Source organism: Hemitrygon akajei, chromosome 10 (genome assembly GCF_048418815.1).
Source record: "Hemitrygon akajei chromosome 10, sHemAka1.3, whole genome shotgun sequence".
Classification (NCBI taxonomy): domain Eukaryota; kingdom Metazoa; phylum Chordata; class Chondrichthyes; order Myliobatiformes; family Dasyatidae; genus Hemitrygon; species Hemitrygon akajei.
Genome location: NC_133133.1, coordinates 132,929,231 through 132,942,165, shown reverse-complemented (window position 1 = coordinate 132,942,165; position 12,935 = coordinate 132,929,231). Strand labels below are relative to the sequence as shown.

The 12,935-nt window shown below is 40.0% G+C and overlaps 1 long non-coding RNA gene across 1 annotated transcript; it reads left to right on the top strand.

Moving 5' to 3' along the window:
* Positions 1-474: 474 nt before the first annotated feature.
* LOC140734114 (uncharacterized) lies at positions 475-10,857 on the top strand. Its single transcript, XR_012100479.1, has 3 exons — positions 475-560; positions 7,984-8,121; positions 10,777-10,857. It is a non-coding gene; the product is annotated as an uncharacterized lncRNA (long non-coding RNA).
* Positions 10,858-12,935: the final 2,078 nt, after the last annotated feature.

The window sequence follows — 12,935 nt, the reverse complement described above, 5'->3', positions numbered from 1 at the left end:
GATGGTGTTACCTGGCTGATGCACAGTATTAGATTTTACGCCACATGTACCACATACTGTTGAAGCCAAGAAGTTCCACTTTAGTCTCATCTGACTACAAGACCTACTTCCATCTTTTAAGTCCTGACAAAGGGTCTCGGCCCGAAACATCGACAGCTCTTCTTCCTATAGATGCTGCCTGGCCTGCTGCGTTCCACCAGCATTTTGTGTGTGAATTTCCAGCATCTGCAGATTTCCTCGTGTTTGTCCATCTTTTAAGTGATGCTTTGCAAAGTCTTTACGGGCAAGGATATGCTTTTTTTTAGCCAGGGCTTCTTCCTTGCCACTCTTCCATAAATACGCTTTTTGTGCAAGTCTTCAGAGTCTGTGGAGTCAGAAACTTCACCTCCAGCTGCAGCCACTTCAGCTCACTCAGAGTGACTGTTGGTGTCACAGTAGCCTCTCTGAGAAGTGCCATTTTTCTGCAGCTACTAAGTCTAGACGGGGCGATTTGACCTCAGCAGTGTGGCTGTGATTTCGTATTTTTTCCGCTCTTTCACGATGAACTGCTCTGAGGAACTGTAAGTTCAGTGCTTTTGAGATGGTCTTGTACCCTTCCCGAGATTTGTGCTTCTGTATTATTAGTTCCCTGACTTGCCTAATAATTGCACAGTGAATGAATATTTTTCAGCTTCACAATTTTAGTTTTTAATTTTTAATAAATTTTTCACAGGTTTTGGAATTTTTCTTTTGATATGACATGATGCACAATGTTTTATAGATTAGCTCAAACATAATACTTCAATATATTTTTAATTTAGAAAATCAGACAGTAAAATGTGAAAAAAATCATGGGGGCTGGATACTTTTTAAGGCACTGTAACTAGATTACCAATGCAGAGAACTAGTAAGGACTTAATAAATTGAATTGCCTGCCATCCTGTTGTGACTAATTTCCTAATTCTGACTTTAAAAAAACGTTAAGAAAAGTAAAAAGCAAACTGCTGTAGGAACTAAGTGCATCTGTAAAGGGAAATGGACAATCAACATTCTGGGTTAAGACTTTTCATTTGAACTGTGGAGCAGAGCAAATATAAAGAATCAGTATAAAATCAGCCTAGAAAAATAAATTGGCTTGAAGTCAACAAGAGATGGCAGTATTGTTCCAAGTAAAAAAAGCTAATTTATTACACAACGCTTTGGTTTGCTTTTTGCAATTTACTATAAATTGATCAGGAATGATTTTTCTTGTAATGGGAGAATATTTTCTTGAGTTGTATGCAACTTTATCTTCTGCTTGCTTGATCTACTTAACTCCCTATACACTCATGACTATGGGACAGCGTGGTAGTGTGAGCACAACGATTTAATTCCTGCTGCTGCCTGTAAGGAGCTTGTATGTTCTCCACGTGACTGCGTGAGTTCCCTCTGGGTGCTCCAGTTTCCTTCCACAGTCCAAAGACGTACTGATTAATAGGGTAATTGGTAAATTATCATTGTAAGTTGACCCGTGATTAGGCTCAAGATTAAATCGGGGATTGCTGGCTGGCATGTCTTGAAGGGCCTATTGCACACTGTACTAAATAAGTAAATAAATGTAGCTAGGCACTGTTCAAACACTATCTATAATACTTCTGTTGTCAGTGACGAGGAGGCATACGGGAATGAAATAGATTGGCTGGGTGAGTGGTGTTGCAACAACAACCTTGCACCCAATGTCAGCAAGACCAATGAATTGATTGTAGAATTCTGGAAGGGAAAGTTGGGAAAATACACATTGAGTCCTCATTATTACCAAAGTATGTATGCAAAATACAACTCAAGGGCCCAACTATCCTGGTCCCAACACAGTGATGCAATCGCAAAGAAGTTATGCGGCTACCTTCATTAGGAGTTTGAGGAGATTTGGTATGTCACCAAAGATTCTTGCAAATTTCTATAGATGTATAGTGGAAAGCATTCTGATTGGTTGCTATGGAAGCTTCAATGTGTGTTGTGTTCTTTACATGTACCGTGGGTTACTAAGAACAAACGATATTCTGGAAGAACATAACTAGAACTTTTATTTATAACAGCAAATAGCAAGCACGTCTTAACCATACAAGGTTCTCGATCATTCTGTCATTTTCTACGAATTCTGTCTAATCATGTTCTGACATGTGACATGTGATATCACCACATCTTCCTTTCCTTAAAAAGAAAAACAATTAGCAACATTAATCAAAACAAATGCATAATTTAACATGTCTTTATCAGTCTCTTTGGGGATTATGAACACGGTCGACCTTCTAAGAGGTTCACACAGTTCTTGTGTTTCGTTGTTATTTTCATGTTTCGTCTGGTCTGCATCAGTTAGTGGAAACTCTGAAGTTGGCTCTTTCTTGAGGTCTTTGAGAAGAAATCGCCATTCATTCATTAACTGTGTAATCTCTTTTTTATGCTGAGACCTCATCATTTCAATAAAACTTCTCAATTCCTTCACTTGTGCTTTCACTTCTTCAGTTGGATCCTGATTCTTGTCACTCTTTGGCTTCAGATCCGTATTGTACTGTACCCGCAAGTTTGGTTTTGGTGGCAATGCTTTGTTAGATGCTGGTAACAAAGGGATGGGTCTGGGATTTTTCTTTATGACTTCTTTTACTTTTGCCGCATTGGAATTAAAATCTGTTCTCTCTTGCTCTTTCATCAAGTCACTGTATTCTGACTCTGTGTCACTATCCAGGTCTAAGATTCTTTTCCCCAAATTGAGTCTCTCACAGGCAGATAGACCCATTATTGATTGTACATTTTTTGGCATGACCACAAATGAAAGCGTGTGCACACTATTTTTGTGTGATACTTTCGCCACACATGTTCCTTTAACTGGAATGGCTGCAGCCAAATACCCAGTCAATTTTATATTTGTCTGATGTAACTTTGGTCTTGGCTTTAATGCATTAAACTCAGATTCTGCAAGAACATTTACTTGTGCTCCAGTATCCAGTTTAAACAGAATATTGTTTTGGTTCACTTGCAATGGCATAGTCCAGTCATTCTTACTCTGTTTGTTTTTACAAAGCACATCTATATAAACTTCTTCATGTTCATTTTCAAGCACTGCATTTACATGTTTTATTTCCTTTCTACTTCTGCAACAGCGTGAAAAATGATTACTCTTACTGCAGTGATTGTACATTTTTCCATATGCTGGACACTTTTTAGGTTGGTGCTCCCGCCCACAGCGATCACAAAGTTTTTTTCTTTCAGATGATGTCTTGCTCTCTGTCAGTTTCGTTGCCATTTTATTTTCTAACATGCTCGCGCTTATTCACAGCATGTACGCTGCAGGTCTCAGTAAAAAGCTCTTTTGCCTGTGAAGCTTTGCAGAGAATCAAAGCTTTTTCCAAATCTACATCTGGTACTCTCAAGAGTCTTTCTCTCGGAATATTATCCAGAATGCCGTAAACAATTCTGTCTTTAATGAGAGAGCCCGTCAGCTCTGCAAACTTGCAGATTTTACTGTGGTTTCTCAATTCGGTAACAAATTGATCAATCGTTTGACCAGTTCTCTGCCGACAGGTAAAGTATTTGTACCTTCCATACATCATATTGCGCTTCACTATGCAAAACGCATCAAATTTGTCCATTATTGCTTTTAGATTCAAATTATCTCCATTCTCAAAAGTAAAATAGTTATATACCTTAATCGCGTCGTCACCAATCACGTGGAGTAGAATTGCAGCTTTTGGTTTTTCCGTTTTATTTTCTGCTCCGATCGCTGATAAATAAATTTTCAAAATGCTGTTAAAATCTTTTCCAGTTTTCAGCAATGTTTCCAGTCAACTGAAGCGTTGATGGGGGTTGCAAAACTTCCATTTTTAAAACTGTTAGCACACCAAAAACAGTTCACACTCTTTCTTCAATTATTTTCGCTTCTCCCGTGTTAGTGGAACGTATTATTCTTCCAGACCGACTTCTGACACCATGTTGTGTTCTTTACATGTACCGTGAGTTACTAAGAACAAACCATATTCTGGAAGAACATAACTAGAACTTTTATTTACAACAGTAAACAACAAGCACATTTTAACCATTCAAGCTTCTCGATCATTCTGTAATTTTCTATGCGTGCTCCGAACTCTGTCTAATCACGTTCTGACACGTGACACGTGATATCACCACAAAGTGCAGGATCGAAAGAGGCTGCAGAAGGTTGTGGACTCAGCCAGCTCTATCATGGACATCTTAAAAAGGCGATACCTCAAGACGTCAGCATCTGTCATTAAGGACACTTTCCATCTGGTCATGTGTTCTCTATGTTTTAGGAACAGTTTCGTTGCCTCCACTATCTTATTTCGGAATGATTTGTGGACACTACCTCACTGTTTCTCTTTTGCACTATCTATCTATTTACTTCAATGGCTTGTACTGTGCAAAGCAGCAAATTTCCTGGCATATTTCAGTGATAATTAACCTGATTTGTGATTTCCTTGTGTCTACAATACTACAACAGGTAAGTTTTTCATTACACCTACATTCACGTGCTTATGCATTTGACAATAAACTTTGAGTTTGAATTGCATTAACTTCTCACCATTTGACAGTGGATTTTGCAGTATTTTTCTCAAAATGTGGGCAAGCTTTCATGAGGTCTATTGTAGCACTCTCTTAAAATGTTTAATCTTTGAAAATGAATTTTCTGTATGCTCAAGGTCTTCTCAGTGATTTGTGGGTTTTGCAGGATGTTCTTGTTCACTAATAGTTCAGACTATAACTGTTGAGAACTTTAATAAACAAAGCGTAAAATTTTGCATCTTATGGAGCTACTTAAGCTTCAGTGGTGCATTTTGCTGCCAGTAGCTGCATCAATCTTCTGTCCTCATTTCCAGAAACAGTATCATATTGTGACACTGTTCCATGCCAGACCTGCAATTTACCTATTTCTGCAAACTGCTCCTAGAGGAAATGGCTTCATGCCAAATAGGTAAAGCTCCAAAATAAAGCACATATTCATTTAAGGTTGGAGAGAATCTCACAAAAATTAAAGGCTAAATACACTGAAGCTGGGAATATTATACAAATAGGTTGTGCATTCGGTCTGAAAGGCTGTCATGTATGTAATCAAGATAAAAATGTTACGATCAATTTGGGATCCAGAGGAGAGAGTCATTTCCTATGTGACTCCCTTGTCCATTCATCCCTCCCCAGTGATCTCCCTCCTGGCCCTTATCCTTGCAAGCGAAACAAGTGCTACACCTGCCCCTACACCTCCTTCCTCAGTACCATTCAGAGCCCCTAACAGTCCTTCCAGGTGAGGCGACACTTCACCTGTGAGTCTATCGGGGTCATCTACTGTATCCGGTGCTCCCAGTGTGGCCACCTGTATATCGGTGCGACTCGATGTAGATTGAGAGACCATTTCATTGAGCTTCTACACTCCATCTGCCAGAAAAAGCAGGATCTCCCAGAGGCCACCCGTTTTAATTTCACTTCCCATTCCTTTCTGACATGTCAAATCACCGCCTCCTCTACTGTTGCAATGGAGGACCATTACCTTATATTCCATCATAGGATTAATTTTATTACCAAAGTATATATACAAAATACAACTCTGAAATTTGTCTTCTTCAGATAGCCATAAAATACAGAAAAGAAAGTAGTTGAAAGAAAAGACATCAATTCCATCCCTCACATGAAAGAAAAAGAAACAAAAACTTGCAAACCCCAAACTCCCCAACCCCTCCCTCACACAAAAGGTAACACATTGCCCACCCAGAAGACCAATAACAACAACATCAAACCCTTAACTCCCAGCCCACCAGTTGGCAACAGGAAAGAATGGGCAAAAACACGAAGAAAAACTAGGCCAATATTAACCACAGTTAGTGTCATTTACTAGGATTTTAGAAAAGTTTTTGACAAGGTCTTGTGTCGGGTGAGCGAAAAAAGTAAATACCAATGCATCTCAATACTCTGCCCCTTGCTTTTTGTAATACATTTTCAGATTATGTTTAAATGTATGGGTCAACATTAAAGGAGTTAATAGATGATATAAAGATTGTCAGTGTGACTAATGGACAGGAGGAAAGCTACAGGAAGATATAGATGCGTAAGTTGTGCAAAAACATAACAAATGAACTTAATCAAGGGAACTCTGAGGTAATGCATTTTGGTGATGCCCAGCAAGGCAAGGGAATGAACAATGAATGGGAAGGCATTGACTGGTGTTTAGGAGCTGAGGGGTTTGAGAGTATATTTCTGTAGATGACTGAAATTGACAGGACATGTCCAAAAGCTGCTGAAAAAATCTCACAGGATGCTCCTCTTTATTAGTTGAGACAGACAATAGGCGGAGGGAAATTATGCTGGATATATTGTATATTCAACACTGGTTAGACTACAGCTTGACTAGAGATCTGGTCACTGCAATACAAGCAGATGTAATTGCTTAGGAGAGGCCACAGTGGACATTTACAATGATCAGAATCATGTTTATTTCACTATTTTATATGAAGTGAAATTTGTTGTTTTGTGGCAACAATATAGTGCAGATATAAAATTAGAACATTGAAAGTAGATCATTACAGCACCATATGGGCCCTTTGGCCCATGATGTTGTATTGATTTATATAAACATGCTCCATGATCAGTCTAACCCTTCCCTCCTACACACTCCTTAAACTTTTATTTTTCTTAGATCCATGTACTATCTTAAAGTCTCTTGAATGTTCCTATTGCGTCAACCAGGAATCCACCACGCTCTGTGTAAAAAAAAAACTACTTCCATATTCTCCATATCGCTAAAGCTTCCATATTCTTCTTAAAACGAGATAACCAGAAATGAGCACAGTATTCTAAGTGTGGTCTAACCACAGTTTTTTAGAGCTGCAACATTACCTAACAGTTCTTGAACTCAGTCCCCTGATTAAAGAAGGCCAGCACACAGCATGCCTTCTTAATTACTCTATCAACTCTATCATACCTCACACTTTTCCAGATTGAACTCCATCTGCGCATCTCCTGCCCAACTCTGCATCCTAATTATATCCTGTTGTAACCTAGGACAACCATCTATGGTATTCACAACCCTTCCATCCTTCGTGTCATCCTTCTGCTTCCTCATCCAAGTCATTTATAAAAATCACAGAGAGCAGATCCCTGCAGAATGTCACTAGACACTAATCTCTAGACAGAATACCTTCATCTATCACTGCCTTCTGCTTTCTCTGGGCAAACTAATTCCAAATCCATGTAGCTATGTTTCAATGCGTCCAGTGCCTCACACCCTTCCCGACGAACCTGACATGTGGTACCTTGCCAAATGCCTTAGTAAAATCCACATCCACCACTCCACCTTTTACTGTGAAGTACTATAAATGACTAAGTAAATAAATAGTGCAAAAAAGGAACAATGAAGTTGATGCACCATCAATAACTCTCTGAGATGTGAGGCGAGATATCGGCTTTTATTGACTGGAAGAAAGAACAAGCAGCAATTGACCACCATACTACATCCTGGAGACTGAGGGCCGGGCTCAGGCCTCAATCGCCTTTATACCGGAGTCTGTGGGAGGAGCCACAGGAGCAGTCAGCAGGGGGGGCGTGTCCAGACAGGTATATGTAGTTCACCACAGAGGTATAGTTCATGTGTTTATTGACTACAGGTCTACAGCTCATCCCCTCAAAATTAGTTAATAAATTCCAAGTCCTATGCCTCAATACCCCTTTGTGTAACTGGATCCTTAATTTCCTCACTTGCAGACCCCAGTCAGTTTGGATTGGCAACATCTCCTCCACAATCATCCTCAGCACAGGTTCACCACAAGACTCTGCTCTACTTGCTTTATACTTATGACTGTGAGGCTAAGCACAGCTCCAATGCCAGATTTAAGTTTGCTGATAACGCTACTGTTGTGGTGATGAATCAGCTTATGGAAGGGATATTGAAAATCTGGCTGAACGGTGTCACAATAACAACCTCTCACTCAGTGTCAGCGTAATTAAAGAACTGATTATTGACTACAGGAGGAAGAAACCGGCAGTCCATGAACCGTTTCTCATCAAGGGATTTGAGATGGAGAGAGTCAGCAACTTTAAGCTTCCTCCGTGTTATCATTTCAGAGGATCTGCCTTGGGTCCAGCATGTAACGGGGTCATTACAAAGTAAGTATAGTAGAATTTTCTTAGGAATTTGCAAAGATTCAGCATGACATCTAAAACTTTGACAAACCTCTATGGGTGTGCAGGGGAGAGTATACTGACTGGCTCACCCCTATTGGTGTAATGGATTTGGGGTTCAGAGGTGAACAGCTTCAAGTTCCTTGGTATACACATCAACAAGGATCTCACGTGGTCTGTACATACTGGCTGTGTGGTGTAAAAAGCACAACAGTGCCTCTCACCTCAGACGGTTGAAGAAGTTTGGCATGAGTCTCCAAATCCTTTCTACAATGGCACAATTGAGAGCATCCTGACTGACTGTATAATTGCCTGGTATGGGAACTCTATCATACATCAGACTTTTCCAGATTGAACTCCATCTGCCACATCTCCTGCCCAACTCTGCAGGCTCTGCAGAGAGTGATGCAGACAGCCCAGTGCATCTGTGGATGTGAACTTCCCACTATTCAGGACATTTGCAGTGACAGGTGGATAAAAAGTGCCCGAAGAGTCACCCCAACCACAAACTATTCCAGCTGCTACCATCCGGGATATGGTACCGTAGCATTAAAGCCAGGACCAACAGGCTCTGGGACAGCTTCTTCCACCAGGCCATTAGACTGATTAATTCACACTGACACAATTGTATTTCTAAGCTATATTGACTATTCAGTTGTAAAGCTTATTGTACATATTATTTATTACAAGTTGCTATAATTTGCACATTGCACATTCAGATGAAGGTGTAACATAAAGATTTTTACTCCTCACAGAAGAAGTAAAGTCAATCAATTCAATTCAATGCCCTTGAACAGAAAACTACAAAAGGTAGTGGATACTGCCCAGTCCATCACAGGTAGCACTCCCCACCATTGAGCGCATCTACACAGAGCATTGTTGCAGGAAAGCAGCATCCATCATCAAGGACCCCTACCATCCAGTCCATGCTCTGTTCTCACTGCTGCTATCAGGAAGGAGGTACAGGAACCTCAAGTTCCACATCACCAGGTTTAGGAACAGTGTTACCCCTCAACTGTCAGGCTCTTGAACCAGAAGCCAGAAGGGATAACTTCACTCGCCCAAACATGGAGCTGATTCCACAACCTGTGGTGTCACTTTTAAGGACTCTATAACTTGTGTTCACAATATTTATTGCTTCTCTTTTCCTTTTCTTTTTGTATTTGCATAGTTTGTTGTCTTTTACAAATTGGTTATTTGTCCATCTCTGTCATGTGAATTTTTTCATTTATTCTGTTCTGTTTCTTCCTATTTATCATGAATGCCCACAATGAGATGAATCTTCTGGTAATATATGGTGATATATATGAACTTTCATAATAAATTTACTTTAAATTTTGAACTTTGTTCAGAAATCTAATGACAGGAGTTGGAGTGGGGAAGAAATTATTTCTGAATCATTGAGTATGAGCCTTCAGGCTCCTGTAATCCTACAATGGTAGTAATGAGAAGAGGGCATGTCCTGGATGGTGAGGGTCCTTAATGGTGGATGCTGCATCTTGAAGATGTCCTCAGTTGGGGGCAGGGTTGTGCCTGATATGGAAATGGCTGAATCTATAACCCTCTACAGCCTCTTGTGATCCTGTGCATTGGAGCCATTGTACATCTCTGGAAATTTGCGTACCATAAAATCTTCTCAAAGTCCTTCTCTGTGATTGCATCAATGTGTAGGTCCAGGGCATCTCCTCTGAGATGTTGGCTTCCAGAAACTTGAAGTATATACTCCCAACTTCCCCTTTGTGAAGTGCAGAATCAATTCCTTGGTCTTGCTGATGTGTTTTGCTAGATAGTGTTAGGACTGAAACATTGTAGCTATTAAAAAAGATCAGATGAACTTCCCTTTTGAATAGGGGCGACTTAATTGAAATGTCAGGTCTTTGAGAAGATTTAGTATGTCACCAAAGACTCTTCCAAATTTTTATAGATGTACAGTAGCTCCAATGCCAAAAATTGTGTGGCACCTATAAAGAGCTTACTGTATTTTACTGAGCAGAAAGGTAAAAAACTATTGAGCGTGAAGTAATTGTTAGAATGATTAGAAGTTTAAAAAAAAGGTTTTTTTTCACCAAGATTTCTGTAAGTGCTTTTAGCCAATAATCTGGGAGAAACCCTTAGCATTATTAAATAGCACTTGGATGTGTACTTGAAAAACCAAAGCATTCAGGACTTAGGACATTGTGGTGGGAAGCATAGTTAGGTTGAATTGTTTTTTTTTACCATTGTAGACACAGTTGTGAAACTGACATACTTTTGTGTTATACATTTCTATATATTTTCCACAAAACTCTATTATACCAAACACAAGAATGTATATTTTCATTATGCCGGTATCCTAGCTATATTGCTAAAGTCTTAGAAATTGGCAAACCAATCTGAAATTGCCTTTCTAATGTTCACACTATTTATCAACTATCTCTTAGCCAAATTGGATTTGACTGTTCGAATTGTGCCTACGCCAGTGTCCAAACACACACACACACAAAGTTGCAGCGAGAAACTAGGTCAGTGCACTCAAATGTGTATTGTCTTTGTGAAATCTCAATAAATTAAGTAAAGTTGATATAGCAAATTAGCTGGAAGCATTTCAGATTGTGAATTCACAAATGGGTCTTGCTTTAACAGAACAATTCTTAATTCCAGCAACACACATAAAATGCTGGTGGAACGCAGCAGGCCAGGCAGCATCTATAGGAAGAAGTACAGTTGGTGGTTCGGGCCGAGACCCTTCATCAGGTCTGATTTCCTCGTGTTTGAATTCTTAATTCCAATTCTCTGAGAACAAGAGCCGTTTCATAGACTATGATTCACAATGATGAGAATTTATTCCTGATTATTGCATTTTACATGTTTGTAAGACACTCTTTTGGCAGCAATTGCTGGAAATTTAGCATACCTTGCTAGACAAGGGACAATGAGTTAAATCATGGTGGTCTCATACTACGTCCACACTACACCAGATAAATCTGTAACCGAAGCGTTTTCTCTTTGTTTTTACCCTCCGTCCACACTAAAATGGCGTTTTCGTCCCCCGAAACCAGAGCTTTTCAGAAACGCTTTCCAGGGTGGCTATTTTTGAAAATGCCGCTCAGGCAGATCAGTGTGGACGGGGTAATCGGTGACTTCTGAAAACGCTATCAGATGGCAGCACACTATTTCATTGTTTTCTTGAATGCAACCTAACAATTTCAGAACAGACAGCAACGAGACTGAAGCCAGAAAAGTTAGAAATGTACTCACAAAATACTTTGACCCAAAACTTACTGAATAAATAAGTATACTCACTTTGCCCTGTTTTCTGTCCTTGCTCATATGAAGTTGGTTTATCTATTTATGCAAGTACTTCTCTGACAATAGATGTGTAACAGCCTAATGTAGCATTGTATGAAAATACAAGATAACACTGATGCAGATATGTTTTGTACATTTAACAAGGTGCTTTATTAATGCAACAGAGTTAGTCAGTTTTTCAATGTTCGTCGTCAGCCAGGTCATACTGTCCGTGAACTCCCTGTCGGTTGCCTCCATACGCTCCAGTATTTGTTTTTTTTTACTTTTAAGTTCTCCTGCGCAAGAGCCAACAGCTGTCCATCGTTTAAGTTTTTCTAGTCTGTAACTACACAAACGCACACTTTTACGGCGAGATTCGACACCAAACGTGTCACTTGTTTTCAGTAGATGTGTCCTGCGCATGCCCAGTAGGAGGAGATTCGCCAAAATCTCCGTTTCAATGTGGAAAGAGATATTTCCAAAAACGCATAGTGTGGACGCCTGTCATTTTTACGCGAAACCGGCGTTTTCAAAATTATCCAGTCTAGTGTGGATGTAGCTTTAACTTTGGCTGATTTATCAGCATTGAGATGGTAATGACACTCATCAAACTTGGTCGAGCTGCTAACATGTGAAACTACAAAAGTAAGAGCATTCAGAGTACTTAGCATCACATAGAATATCAGAGTTCAGCTGTGACCAGGTTGGGTGAGGAAGCCCCTGAATTATCGTAGTAGAGTACCATCTCAGGGAGTCACATGAGCGGTAACAGTGCCATTGGTTTTATGTAGTAGAACACAACTTAATGCGTGTAATGAATCTCTTATGAATATAAAAATGAAAAGGCATTTCCCAGTTTATTCTTTAATGTTTTTATTATGAATAAATTTAATTTTGAAATGCTGGAGAACAGACCAAATTTCAGAGGTGCCCTCCTTCTTCCATCAATGGAGTTTCCCTTCCTTTACCATTGACGCTGCCCTCATCTGCATCTCAGAATCAGAATCAGGTTTATTATCACCAGCAAGGATGTTGCCTGGATTGAGGAGCATGCCTTATGAGAATAGGTTGAGGGAACTTGGCCTTTTCTCCTTGGAGCGACAGAGGATGAGAGGTGACCTGCTAGAGGTGTACAAGATAACGAGATGCATTGATCATGTGGATAGTCAGAGGCTTTTCCCCAGAGCTGAAATGGCTAGCAGGAGAAGGCATAGTTTTAAGGTGCTTGGAAGAAGGTACAGAGGAGATGTCAGGGCTAAGTTTTTTATGCAGAGAGTGGTGAGTGCATGGAATGGGCTGCTAGCGGTGGTGGCGGAGGCAGAAATGATAGAGTCTTTTAAGAGACTCCTGGATGGCTACATGGAGCTTAGAAAAATAGAGGGTTATGGGTAAAGCCTAGGTAGTTCTAAGGTAGGGACATGTTGGGCACAGCTTTGTGGGCTGAAGGGCCTGTATCGTGCTGTAGGTTTTCTGTTTCTAACATCTCATATTCCATCTAGGTAGCTTCCAACCTGGTGACATGAATATCGATT